This window comes from Pan paniscus, chromosome 11 (assembly GCF_029289425.2).
Source record: "Pan paniscus chromosome 11, NHGRI_mPanPan1-v2.0_pri, whole genome shotgun sequence".
In the NCBI taxonomy this organism is placed as follows: domain Eukaryota; kingdom Metazoa; phylum Chordata; class Mammalia; order Primates; family Hominidae; genus Pan; species Pan paniscus.
In genome coordinates, this window is record NC_073260.2 from 100,931,884 (window position 1) to 100,945,865 (window position 13,982).

At 38.9% G+C, this 13,982-nt stretch overlaps 1 long non-coding RNA gene across 1 annotated transcript in view; it reads left to right on the forward strand.

Moving 5' to 3' along the window:
• LOC117981658 (uncharacterized) overlaps positions 1-13,982 on the forward strand; it is a 153,357-nt gene that overhangs the window by 66,021 nt on the left and 73,354 nt on the right. The window contains exon 12 of the long non-coding RNA XR_008619746.1: positions 3,070-5,460. This is a non-coding gene — a long non-coding RNA (uncharacterized LOC117981658). The remainder of the gene's footprint in view (positions 1-3,069; positions 5,461-13,982) is intronic.

A 13,982-nucleotide genomic window follows, 5' to 3' on the forward strand; every position in this document is an offset into this window, starting at 1 on the left:
AGCGATAACTACCAGAACTTAAAAAGACCTGTTCATTTTATAAAGGAGGCAAAGAAGTGTGTCATTAATGGTACAGTACGCTAAATCTTGAGAGGAGAGGATAGGCTTTGCATAACTCCAGACTTATCCACAACAAACTGTGTGTGTACTGGTGGTTTATTTCTATCTACACTTCATTGGGTGGCGGTAACTACTAGTCTCAAACCTTGATTCTTTCCCAGGACAGCTCACAGTGAGGTCTGACCCAATCTAGCATCACCCTAGGTCTCAGAAAACCTGGTGAGATCTCTTCTCATTCTGAAGTCTGTGTTGGTAATCTTGCCGTATTACCTTTTACCATAGAAATATAATTTTAATTTTTGTCTGATTATTCCTCTGCCTTGTTTACCACTCATCTGTTTTGTTCACTGCTGCATCTCCAGTGCCCAGCACACTTCCTGGCACATAGAATACATTAATTCATTGTGGAATATACACAGTTGTAAGCAAGGTGACTGGAGATGGCAGGAATTGGAGAAGTCTTAATATCTAAATATAAGATGGGGCTTGGGACAAAATGTGAAGGTTAGATAAGTTTGAATATGCAGAGATAAAAGTATTCCACATAGAGAATGGAACACTAAGGAGCTAAATCTAGGAGTCAGGAATGGGTTCAGTATGTTTAAGGGACAGCAAGTAGACAGCTGGGGAGACTTTGGAGGAACGGAAAGTATGTTTCATGGCTTTAGAATGTCAAGCATTAATGGAAGTATGCAAAATTCTTCACTGAAAATTATAGGATAGCCTTGCGTTAACTCAAAAATTGTAAAATACCCTGTATGGAATAACTTTACAAGTTAAAACCACACACTTCAACTTCTGTTATCCTGTGTGGTTCATCTGCATGAAGCTCTCTTTAATACTCTACATGTAAAACCAGAATATAAGGGCATTTTTGGTTTCATGGCTTGCGGTGGACTGAATGTTTGTACCTTTCAAAATTTGTATGTTGAAGCCTAAGTTCTCAATGTGTTTAGCGGTGTGGCCTTTGGGAGGTAATTAGGTCATGAGGTCAGAGGCCTCATGAATGGGATTAATGCCTTTACAAAAAGATAAAGAGGCCAGAGCTCATGTACTTTCTGTCTGTCTGTCTGTCTGTCTCTCTCTCTCTCTCTCTCTCTCTCTCTCTCTCTCTCTCTCTCTCTCTCTCGGTGTGTGTGTGTGTGTCTGTGTCTGTATCTCCACACATACATCATATGAGGGTACAGCAATAAAGAGGGGCCATCTTTAAACCAGGAAAACAACCCTCACCAAGAACCTGGTACCCTGATCTAGGACTTCCAGGCTCCAGAATTATAAATGCATGTTATAGCAGCCAAACTAACTAAGACGTGGCCGCAAACCAAAAGAGAAATTCATCACTTAGCCATTGCACTTTCCCTTCCTGGCCACCAAGATAGAGGATTTTATGGGTCATGAAATATTTCCTGGAGCAGATGTGGTTATAACAGACATAATGTTAGTGTCTCTTTGTGGACCAGGGTTCATTTGATTGGGTTTGTGTGCCCAGTTCTGGAGAGAGGTGGAGGAGCAGGGCTAGATCTAAGATGTCATTCTGATGAGCTGGATGTAAAGCCAGCTGCAGTAGCCCCAATGTGTTTAGGGGCTCATATTTTTAATGGTCTCATCTGCCTGCTTCTCTCCAACTCCTGATAGTTAGAGAATAACACATTTATCACTGGTCACTACCCCATAAAACTCTTACATATGAAGCAGGAGTCTTATCTCTCTGATTCATTTCCTTCTTAGACAAAAGCAGAAGAGCAGGTAGTCTTAACAACCTTCAGCTCAGTAATCTTAGCTCACTTAGGAAGGCCAGTAAATCAGAAAGAACATTCTTCCACCTCAAACCTGTTTTCCAGCAACAGTAATGAGCATTACTACATGTATTTCATCATTGCATTAGGGTTCTCTAGAGAAACACAATCAATAGGCTCTGTCTGTCTGTCTGCCTGCCTATCCATCTATCTGTCTATGAGGAAATTGATTATAGGAATTGGCTCACACAATTCTGGAGGCTGAAAAGTCCTACAGTTTGCCATTGGCAGGCTAGAGGACAAGGGAAGCCAGTAGTGTGATTCAGTCTGAGTCCAAAGGCCCCAGAACCAGGAATGCCAGTATGCAAGGGCAGAAGATTGATGTCACAAGCCAACTAAAGATAGCAAATTCATCCTTCCTCTGCTTTTTTGTTCTACTTGGGCCCTCAAAGGATTGGAAGATGCACACCCACATTGGTGAGAGTGATCTTACTCAGTCTGCCCATTCAAGTGCTAATATCTCCCAAAAACACCCTCACAGACACACCCCAAAATAATGTTTTACCAGCTATCTGGACATCCCTTAGCCCAGTCAAGTAGACACCTAAAATTAACCATCATACCTATGTTATTTAATTTATTTTCAAGAACCAAGTATTTTTATGGCCCCCATTATGCATATCAGGAAACTGTGCACTGAGAGTTTAAGGAACTTCCCTAGAGAAATATAGTCGGTGAGTGACAGCCTTATTCGTAGATTCATGATATGTTTTTATCTAACATATAGTCACTGTATAATGCTAGCCTTTGTCTCCATTTTAAAAGGGAATGATTTTAACATTTCAGCTAACATCTTCACGCTTTTCCTCGGGATCTTTAAGTTTAGACAGCCACAAATATCACTTTAAGAGAGATCCTTTACAGTGATTATTCAGGTAGAACTAAGAACACTACAAGAATGCAGTGAATTTAATACCCACTTATTGGATGGCCTGGGCTCAAATCCCAGTCTTCCATTTACTAGCTATGTAACTTAAGCCTGTTTTCTCATCTGTAAAAATTGAGATAATACTTCTCAAGGGCTTTGAGGCTTAATTAAGATACTATATGTAAACCACTTAGCACTGTATCTGGCACGTGAAGACCTCTGTAATTGCTGTTAGTAGTGTCTTCTAAAATATACAGAGTTGAATTAATAATGATAGAACTATTTTCCTAGTTCAGTAATGTGCACTGCCTTACCTTTTTTTTCTTTTTTTTTTTTTTCTTGTAGAGAGCATATGTTGGAGTACCTGGCATTCTATGTCATGAGAGAATGAACCAGAATGGGGCATATGCTTCTAACCTGAAGACAAGACTGCAGAACTGACTATATACACAGTCCTGTGTCACTTAAAGACAGGGATACCTTCTGAGAAATGCATCATGAGGCAGTTTCATCATTGTGCGAATATCATGGAGTGTCCTTACACAAAGCTAGACGGTATACACCTACTACATACCTAGGCTCTATGGTATAGCCTGTTGATCCTAGGTTACAAACCTGTACAGCATGTTACTATACTCAATACTGTAAGCATTTATGACACAATGGTAAGTATTTGTGTATCTAAAGATACCTCAAGATAGAAAAGGCACAGTAAAAATATGGTATTATAATCTTATGGGACCACCATTTTACATTCAGTCCATTATTGACCAAAGCATCATTATGCAGTGCATGACTGTATTTGTGTAAGGAAATTTAAAAATAAAAAGGTATGTTTGGAAACTGAGATTAAAAGAGGGATCATAAAGTGCTGAAAGGACTCCTGTTTGAACCCTGAAATTTCTCTAGCACTGTTCCTATACTTTTGGGGTCACTGGCCAGTTAATAACTGTAGGAAAACCAGAGAGCATGTACCTTCTAAATGTACCTACACATGAAATTATGCTTACAATTTTGGGGATTCACAGAAAAGTCCTTAAAGGTCTATCCATGTGATTGCTCTCAGTATGTATGAGAACACCTGGCCTGAGTGAAAATTCTCCATCAGGAGGCTTCTCCCCATGGCGAACATGGAGTTAGAGGTTGAAGGCTGAGGAGGAGTTTTGTAGGCAGAAAAGAGAGAAAGAGGCCAGGCGCAGTGGCTCATGCCTGTAATCCCAGTACTTTGGGAGGCCAAAGTGGGCAGATCACTTAAGGTCAGGAGTTCGAGACCAGCCCAGCCAATATGGTGAAACCCCGTCTCTACTAAAAATACAAAAATTATCTGGGCATGGTGGCACATGCCTGTAATCCCAGCTATTCAGGAGGATGAGGCACAAAAATTGCTTGAACCCGGGAGGCGGAGGTTTCAGTGAGCCGGGATTGCACCACTGCACTCCAGCCTGAGTGGCAAGAGTGAGACTCGGTCTCAAAAAAAAAAAAGAAAAAGGAAAGAAAGACACTGCAGTAGAGGGTATTTCATGGATGAAGTTACAGAAGGGGGAAAGGGAATCGTGGAGTGGTCTCTGGGGAAGAGCGAAGCGGCTGGGACTAGATGAAGAACAGTTTTTTATGCCATGCTAAGGAGTTTCACTTTGTCTTTAGACAGATAGTATCAAAGTGCTCAGATATTTACAGCGGAATGAGGCTAATGGAGGTCCTGAAGCACCTACTAGATTTATAACGAGAGCAGCTACATTTTATGATGTATGTATAAGATTTGGTTTGAATTATATAGCTCTAAAATGTTGGGAAAATGTTATAAGCAATAGACACCAGAGAAGAATTTTAAACAGGAGATTGACTTGAGCCCATTTATATCTGAAAAGATGCCTAAAGCACAAGAACGCCAGTGAGGAAGTCCGTTTGAGTCACATCTCTAGCTCAGCACTGTCCATACTTTCTGCAATGATGAGAGTGTTTTGCATCTGTGCTGTCCCATGCAGAAGCCACTGGCCACACGTGGCAACCGAGCTCGAAGTGTGGCCAGAGTGATGGAAGAGCTGAAGTTGTAATATTATTCAATTGTAATTAGTTGAAATCGCTATGTATGGCTACAGCTACTATTTTAGGCAGTGCAACTCATTGGTCTCCTGTCTCCACAAAGGAACGTAGCCCTACTCATACCTTGATTTTAGCACACGGAGACCTGTGTTAGGCTTCAGACCTGTGGAATTGTAAGATGATGCATTTGTATCATTTTAAGCCACTGTGTTTGTGGTAAGTAGTTATGGTAGTAGTAGAAAAGTGATGCAGTTATGAATCTAGAATGGCATCATTAAAGGGGCTTTTGGCAAACATTATTTCAGGTTAAAAGTTACCAACTGAGCTAATTTTTTGAAAAAGTTTATTTTTTTTATTATCTGAGTAGTATATGGGCGTTAGACAAAATTTGGAGAAAGCACAGGACACTATAAAGAGGAAGAAAGCCCTTTTCAATTATGTTTGGATATATTCTCCCTAGTTTTTTAATTGTATTTTTGTAGTGGAGATGATAAAGAGCTAACAGTTATTGAGTGATTATTATGTGTTAGTCCCTGTTCTAAATACTTCACTGATATTAACTCATTTCATCCTCATTACAATCTATGATGTAGGCACGGTCTTCCCATTTCCCAGATGAAGAAACTGAAGCAAAAAGATACATCACTGGCTTATCTGATTAGACACAGCAGAGTAAGGCATCTGCCCCAGGCAGTAAGTTTCGGAGCAAAGATGAATTCTATGGTATACTGCCCATATTCTGAATATATGACTTTTAATCTTGATTCCTTTCACTTAACCCTTTAAATTCAAAAATTTCTCATGTTATTAACAACTCTTAACTGTGGTTTGCAGATCGTGTAGGTGGTACAAGTGTCACCATTTTCTTTTTGCCACATTTATGCCAAAAATTATAATGACCTCTTTATCATTGAGGAGAGGTATGTTAGAAATAGAAACTCTTTAGCTTAAAAATGAAGTTAGCATAATGCTAGTTTATTAATAGAGATGGAGGGTGTGGGAGCAAGTGTCAGATACATTTGTAAAGTTATTTACTTGGAACTTGAAGCTAATTTTTCTGTAAAGTAATATGATACATAACTGGACCTTCAGTAGCCCCCATCTTCCCTCATGCCTATTTTCCCTGCAAAGTAATGGAAATAGTAAATGCTGTTAGTAAGTTGAGGTTCAACCCAAGAGCTTATGTATAAGGGGAAAAAAAATACCCCCTAGGGAGTGCAACTATAAAATTAGTATAAAATTGATCAGAACAGAGATATGCAAAGTTACCTTTAAGAAGCAAAATAGCTTTGGGGCCTATAAGAATGTTACTCAAAGAAGGGAATCTCAGTTCTTGGCCCTGGAAGAAATGAGAAATTAGCCCCTTGAACAACCATTGGCAGCATCCCCAGGTGGTACTACATATTGTACAGGGAGCTTTAGCCAATGACTGCTGAAAGATCTGTCTCTCTGGAAAATAGATGCATCAGCCTGTTTTAGGGAGTGTAGCTAAAATCAGCTAATTCTCTTGTTTTATTTGCATACTCGCCTAATAACTTCTGGTTAAAATTGGGCTTCTTATATAGGTCTACAGGGAGACATTTCTCTGGTTTTGTTGCCACAAGTATTACAGCTCTGTCATAATTATGTTTATTATTGTAAATTAAAAGATAGGTGTTGCAGTTCTATAAATGTTTCCTGAGTTTGATTAATTCAAATGTACCCCTTGAGAGATGGGTCCATTCTTAGCAAGCTGACAAAATCAGACCTCAAGCAGAGCCTGTGATCTGAAGGTCAGGCCCTGAACTGGGTACCCACCAGGTAGCTTGGGTCTTCCCCTTGCTTCACCTCCTCTAACATTATCAATGGCCAAAGCTAGGCCCCTATTATTATTTAAGTAATTTTAGTGTGTGTTTGTAATAAAAGAATAGGAAAAATATAGTTGCAGTCAGTAATTACTACAAAAGGAGGGTAAGAGCAAAAAAATAACAGTTTAATTGGAGAAAGATGTAGCTGCTGTTGCTGCTGATAATGATGAATAACATTAATTGTGGACTTAAAAATTTGTGAGGCATTGTGTTATACACTTTAAATAAGTTATTTCATTTAATCCTAACAACCCCAAGAGGAAGGTACATTACTGTGCACAATTTACCAATGAGGAAATTGAGGGATTTAAAGGTCAAGTAACTCACCCATGGTCAGATATCCAGAAAGTGCAGAGCCAAGATTACGGTCCAGGCAGCACAAGCCTTTGCCCAAACTCTTGACTGCAAAGCTCAATTAAGAAGCTGGGAAGGAGGCTTTAGGGGAGAAACTATGGGAGCCCTTTATTTCAGTTTCAGGAGTTGATTTCTCTGGTTTATGGTTAAACTTTCTTCTTTTTGACCAGGTATATCATTGACTTCTCATACTGACTAGTCCGGATATGATTGCAGTCTTGGCTCACTACTCAATCAAATGGTGGGGTGGGGGTGGAGAGCTAAGAAAAGTGGATAAGACTTGGAAGAGGCTGAGGCAGAGTGAGATGGAAGAGGTCAAAGATGATATATGTGTATGGAAAAGGTAGCCAGATAAAAAAAATTAAGCAGTGCACATCAACAGAAGGAAAGAGGGACGGCAGGTTTGATGCACAATCATAATCCCTTTGAGGGAGAAAAAGAGTAGATCAGACACCAGTAACTAGAGAATCTTTGTTTCTGACTGGAGAGGCAGTGCGGGGGGTAATGGAAGCGTGCTCAGTTGGATATCAGCCTGCATGTTCCCTGATTTGTAACTGGAAGTCCTTGCTATTGCCTTTGAGCTCTGGAACTGTTTTATTGCTTTTATAAACTACTAGTTATCTTCTTTTAGGGGGACATAACAGATGGTCATGCTGGAACTGAGCTTTTTATCTGAATCTTCAAAACCTTTTTGTGCACAATTTATGAGGTTCACTTCTTTGCAAATTCAGTGCTTTCTTGTAGCTTTTCCTTTTGAGATGAGCCACAAGAGCCTCATTTGCGTTGGGCATTGCCTATTAGTGGCAAAATTCCTTTCTTAATCAGCTTCTCTAAAGGAATAAGGCTGAATCCAGATAGGTTCTGTTTATGAAGACAAAAAGATTTTGGTGGTCTAACTAAAAATAACACATGGAATCTGCCACCTGGGTCTCCCTTTGATATTCATCTTATATTTTTATGCGTTTTGCTCATGAAGTTCCTGCTCGTAAGTCAGCCCCTTTGATCATGGAAGAAATTTGACATGGTTAAGTGTTTGTGGCTATAGAAAGGACAACCCCAACTGGTCAGGTGGTTGGAAGGCAAGGCTGACATAATCCAAGATCCTTGCCTTGTTGGGTTCAGAATATACAGAGGATCGTTGCATACACTCTCAGTTGAATGAAAAAAAAAATGAGTAAAACAGTATTATCTATGAAAAAAAAACTCGGAAAATGGTATGTTTTTCATAATTACCAGAAACCTGCAAGATAGGTGGATACACACTGGGCTCAGAAAACAACCAAACCAAAATCGACTTTGCAAACTTCAGCATCTTCATAGTTCATTTTGTTCTATAGGCTTGTTTCCCAAATCATTTGGAATTAATACTGTTCTGGATTATTATTCAAATTCCTGAATCTACCAGAGATACTTTCGCCAGCTTTTGTGCAGTCTCTGAGTATTACCTAGACTCCAGAGTGGCAGTATAGTGTCTAAGAAAACACAAACTTTGGAGTCAAAGCCTTTGGGTCTGCTACATATAAACTGCATAACTTCAGGCTAATTGTTAGAGTCTTTAAATCCTTCAGTTTTTCTCAACTGCAAAATGGAAATAATAACAAGTATCTTCCAGGGTTGTTATAAAGATGAAATCACAGGTACACACACGTATACATATATATGTGTATATATGTGTGTGTGTTTGTGTGTGTGTATATATATACACACACACACATATATATTGCATAGTTTGTACTTTGCATGTATATATGTATGTGTAAAGTGCTGGCCTGTAATACACACAATAAACAATAGTTGCGTTATTGTTGTTTGGTTGCACTTTGCTTCTCTGTTGTCCTTGTGAAGGAAGAAATGCTTCTCTCAGTGGTGGGTATTGTTTGCTTATGAAGTCTCTGAAAAGTTCTTCAATAAAGAAGCCAGTTAAAATTCTTATATGCTGAATGTTCTCAAGCTTATTTGATCACCAAACCAGTTTTTCCAGTAATACCTATTAATATCCTGTGGATCCACTGCTCTGCAAACACAGCAAACATACTTCAGGAAATGCTGATCAGGTAGATATAGCCATGATCTTTAATATAGAAATGTATATTTGAAGCCTTGTTCTACACTTCCTGGGCTCTGTGACTCTGACAAGGCACTGAATTTAGCTGCTACTATCAGTTAAGGCTCAGCTCATATGTAATCAGTTCCAGGACCACCGGTCCCCAGAAAGAGGGTAAGAAACCTTTCCTGTATGTACTTATAATCAGTGCCATGCAGAGCCACACTAGAACCTGAGGCACAAGACAAAAATCAGCCATCCTGGTATTGTCTGCTTTTAAAATGAAGTTGTTTCCTTGCCTTGTCCTAGTCCTGGCCCTGCTCATAATGCCCTGAACGTGTATTGATCATACTATAATAATCTATTTATATATGTCTTCACAAATAGACCAAAAGCTCCTGGTAGGTCAAGACCGTGCCTCATTAATCATTATATCTACGGTACCAAGCTCAGTACTGGCACGAAGTCAGTTTTGATCAATGTGTCTCTGGTGAGAGTGCTCTTTTCCCATATATCTACTCCTTCACTTCATGTTTCTGCTTAACTGTCATCATCAGAGAGGCTTTCCATGTAAAAGGGCTTCCCTGTCACCACCACCTCAATATTTATCCCTTATGTTGTTTAGTTTTTCTTCATGGCACTTACCATGTCCTGACATCTTTTTGAATTGCATATGTGTGTGTGTTTCCCTTGAATTAAACCTTGGTCGAGCAAGGTCTGTTTTTTCATTCCTGCATCCCCAGTACCTAGAATGGTGCCTGGTATGTAGTAGATATTCAAATATTGGTTGAATAAATTAATAATTAAATGGATGCATGACTATCTTCTTTTTCTTTCATTGCCTCATCTAGCAAGTGGAAATAATGCAATCTCCCTTATCTGCTTTTAGGGTTACATCAAAATGTGTATGTGGAGGCACTTAGTATAGTGCTTTGCCCATTGTTAGTAGTCAATAATGTATGTCAAAGAAATCTGTATCTGGCTGAATGTGAATAGAAGATGGTAACTCCTATGAATTTTTTTTTAAATATTGATAACTTCTGTGCCAGAGTTTTCTAATACTGTGGAGAGAATGTGAAACACCATGGTGTCATTTGTTGAGTGTATTTTTATAAGCAGAATACGAATGAAGCAACAAACTACTTTTGTATAGTATTCAATCAGAGACTGAGATAATGGCTTTTCATCTTATGGTCTTACATATTATCACACAGCATCAAGGGTATTAGAGGCAAGTGTCTGGGCTTGAATTCTGTCTCTGCCCTTTACTAATTGTGAGTGATTGCAGATAAGTCACTCTCCTTTTGAGGTTTAGCTTCTTCCTTTGTAGAAGAACATTGTAAATAGCTATGTCTCAGATTTGATATAAGAATTTTATGTGCTCATTTTATAAGACATAATTACTGTTAGTTGCTACTGTTCTTTTTACAACTATTACTACTACTAGCACTACCACTGCTGCTGCCAATACTACCACTACTACCAATTGACATCTGGGAGTTTAGAAGACAAAATATAAAGAAAAACAAATGCTACCCACTTTTTTTTTTTTCTCATAAACTTTTAGCAGATCTCAAAGTCCAAAGGGAAGCTGAAGCCAGGACAAATTGAATTAACAGATTATACCCACTGACAGAATCCAGAAGCTGCTACTGCCACCAGTGAGCTGTCTTTTGGGTCCTGTAACTCCAATCTCCACATCCCCTTAGGGTTCACCTGCTATCTCAGGGAGGTTCCAACACAATCTGACAAATCTTTAGGACAGCGTCCCTTCACTAACAAGCAGGTTGTTGTCTTGAACATGAAGAATTGCAGATGACCCACGTTGCTAGTCTGTTGATGCACGATTTCTCTATTTCCTGTCTATGTGTTTTTCACAAGGTAATTCAGCAGTTTTGCGTAAATTAATCATTCCTATAAAGTGCAGAGTATTTCCAGAAAAAGTCTAGAGGTATGACCTAAGTCTCCTTGGAAGGGTGACGTCAGCAAGGCCATGGGAACTTTGAAGGAAGTTCAAGGAGCTGTTCTTGAAAGTGAATCATGACTCTTTAAGGTTATTTAAAGATTACACTGCTAAAAAGGTATATTTGTTTATGCTGTTATCCTGAGGACTTGAAAAGAGCTAGCAGCTTCCCTTGGGTGCTTTTTCTTGCCTAACTCCACTCCCTTTCTTTTACTACTTCTTAATTTATTTTTGGAGAGATCACAGCAAACTGTGTGTGTGTGTGTGCGTGTGTGTGTGTGTGTGTGTTCTCCGTAAGCATTAGAAAGAAAAGATAGCCCCCTTAAAATAGAATTACTGAGAACATATCTCCTTAAAAGAAGCTGAGATAACAGATTTCATTAAAACTGTGTTTTAATGGAATTGAAGGAAACTCTATCATTAAGATGTGTTTGCAGAAGGTAAGTAGAAAGTGATTTTAATTATTGAATGTTTCTAAATATATCCACCCACTCCTCCCCAACCAAGTAATGCAGATCTGTAGTTCCAGGAAAAGCCATGTAATACCACTGAAGGATGATAAGAGGTATCCAACTGACCGTCATTTGGCAAGGTCACTTTTTAATTAACCCAAAGCAGAAATAAACCTAGAATTTTCTACTCATATAATGGAACCATGTTTTGAAATACTACAACTATGCTTCTTTCCCCCATATTTTCTGCTAAATTTACCATGTTCCCCTTTCAGGCAGTAGTAAAGTTTTCATTTTTTTCTCTCCTACGGTTTGCTATAGCCTATCTGTAGAAAGATAGAATAGGCAATGCTCAGATTTTGGGTTTCAGAATTAACTTTTCAAACTTGAAGCACAGATAAACCTCAAAACAGTTGTGAGAATTCTGCTTTCCAAGTATCCTCCTTTCCAGAAAGTCAGGCCGGGAAGGTACACAGTCATAGAGAAGCAACTGTGGCCAGCATGGTTTAGGCTGGTAGGTGAGAATGGCTACAAGAGGTGCCCCGGCAGGGGCGGGCAGCTTCAGAGGGTCCCCATCCCTTCATGGTATGGAGTGTGGAGTGGCAGAATGTTTGCCCATGTGGCTTGCAGTAGGGCAAATGTGGCCCAAGAAGTTAGAGCTGGAGAATCTTTATAGTTGCAAGAAGAAGATGATGGCAGGCACCAGATAGGAACATGCACGTCTTATCAGATGGATAGCAAAGGCATAACCTTGGTTTAAACCTTCCCTTACAAAGGATATTCTTGTCACATGAATTTGTGACAATTGTAAGCATACTTGGGAAATAATGGAAGATCGATTAGTTAAGTTAATATGGTAGCACTTTCCATGCTTGGCATTAATTCTTGATTTGATATGTTTGGCAACTAAGAGTAATTGTATTAAATAGTTTCCCTGGAAGGAGAGTGAGAAGGCAAAACATGCTTTAATTGGAAGAATGCAAAGGATATTAGAAGGAACAAAGACATTTAGATTTTAAGAATAAGGACTGGGTTTTATTCATCTTTACGCCTCTAGTGGCTACTAGCACAAAGTCTGGCACACAATGTATTGAATGCACATAAGTGCTTAATAAATGTCTGTTGAATGAGAAAAAGAGAACGTTTCTATCCTATTGAATCCTCACTAAAATCTAAAAGGATTTCAGCAATTTAGTGCAGATATGAAGAAGGTTTTCCTGGTGGGAAATTGTTACGCTGTGAAATAGAAACTGAGGGAAAATGTGCAACATCTTGGGAGGTTGCTAGCCTTTAGGCTTGTTCTAGCCTAAATGTCAGAGGTAATTTTGCTGACTTTTCAACACTAAGGTATATATGACTTAGTCAACTCTTGTTATGCAGAGTTGTTAAAAAAAACTTTAATGAAATGACATAAACCTTAAATGAATATTCCTAAGTGAAAGAAGCCAGTCTGAAATGGCTGCATACTGTATGATTTCAAATATATGACACTCTGGAAAAGGCAAACTATAGAAATGGTCGAAGAGACTCAGGGGTTGAGGGGAGAAAGGGATAAATAGGTGGAGCACAGGGAAGTTTTAGGGCAGTAAAATTATTCTGTATGATACTGTAATAGTGGATACACGACAGTATGTATTTGTCAAAACCCATAGAACTGTACAATTCAGAGTGAACTCTAATGTAAATTATAGACTTTAGTTAGTAATGTGACTGTCAGTTCACCTGGAACAAATGTGCTACACTACTGCAATATGTTAACACAGGAAAACTATGGCAGGGAAGAGAAAGGGAATATATGGAATGTACATTAACTCTATACTTAGTCTGCTCAATTTTTCCATAAATCTAAAACTGCTCCAAAAATTGTATATTAGTTAAAAAAAAAACTCTGGAAATCATCAAGACGTTGAGGAATGAGGGTTCTCTTAATTTGTGGGACTACTTTTTCTAACATGTTAGTGAGAAATGGTACACCAGCCTTTCTCTACTAGTTAGGAGGGATTAAGAGACATTGAGAAAAGAAGCATCATTATTCTCTGTCAGACAAAGAAAGTGAATTGTAGCAGTCAGTTCCTTTATGCCTACTCTAACTGAAAGACACAGGAGAAAAAAGGCTCTTCTTTGACTTTTCTCCCTGGCAATTGATGGCTTATGCTCTTGGCAGTTAAAGCAACTGACACGTGAGTAGGTATATGGAAATCAAAGTGCAGAATAGAGTAGAGTCCAGTCCTCATTCAACATTTTACAGAAGTAGGGTCCATTATTCAAAAGGAAATAGCAAATCCCATTCCCACAGCCTAGATTGTTCCCCCTTGCTCCAGCATTTCCTTGTGTTTTGTCTCAAGCTACCGTCATATTTTGGGGACATGTTGATTCCTTTGGTGCCACTCCAGCCTGCTATGTAATGCCAAATGGTATTTCCAGTTTGTATTTCCTTCTTATCCAACTATTAGAGTGGACTTAGCCTTCTGTTGATTTTTTTTTAAATTTTTATTGGAAATTGAGCAGATGGATTTGAATTCCTAATTTTCTTTAAAAATGTGACAAGTATTTGT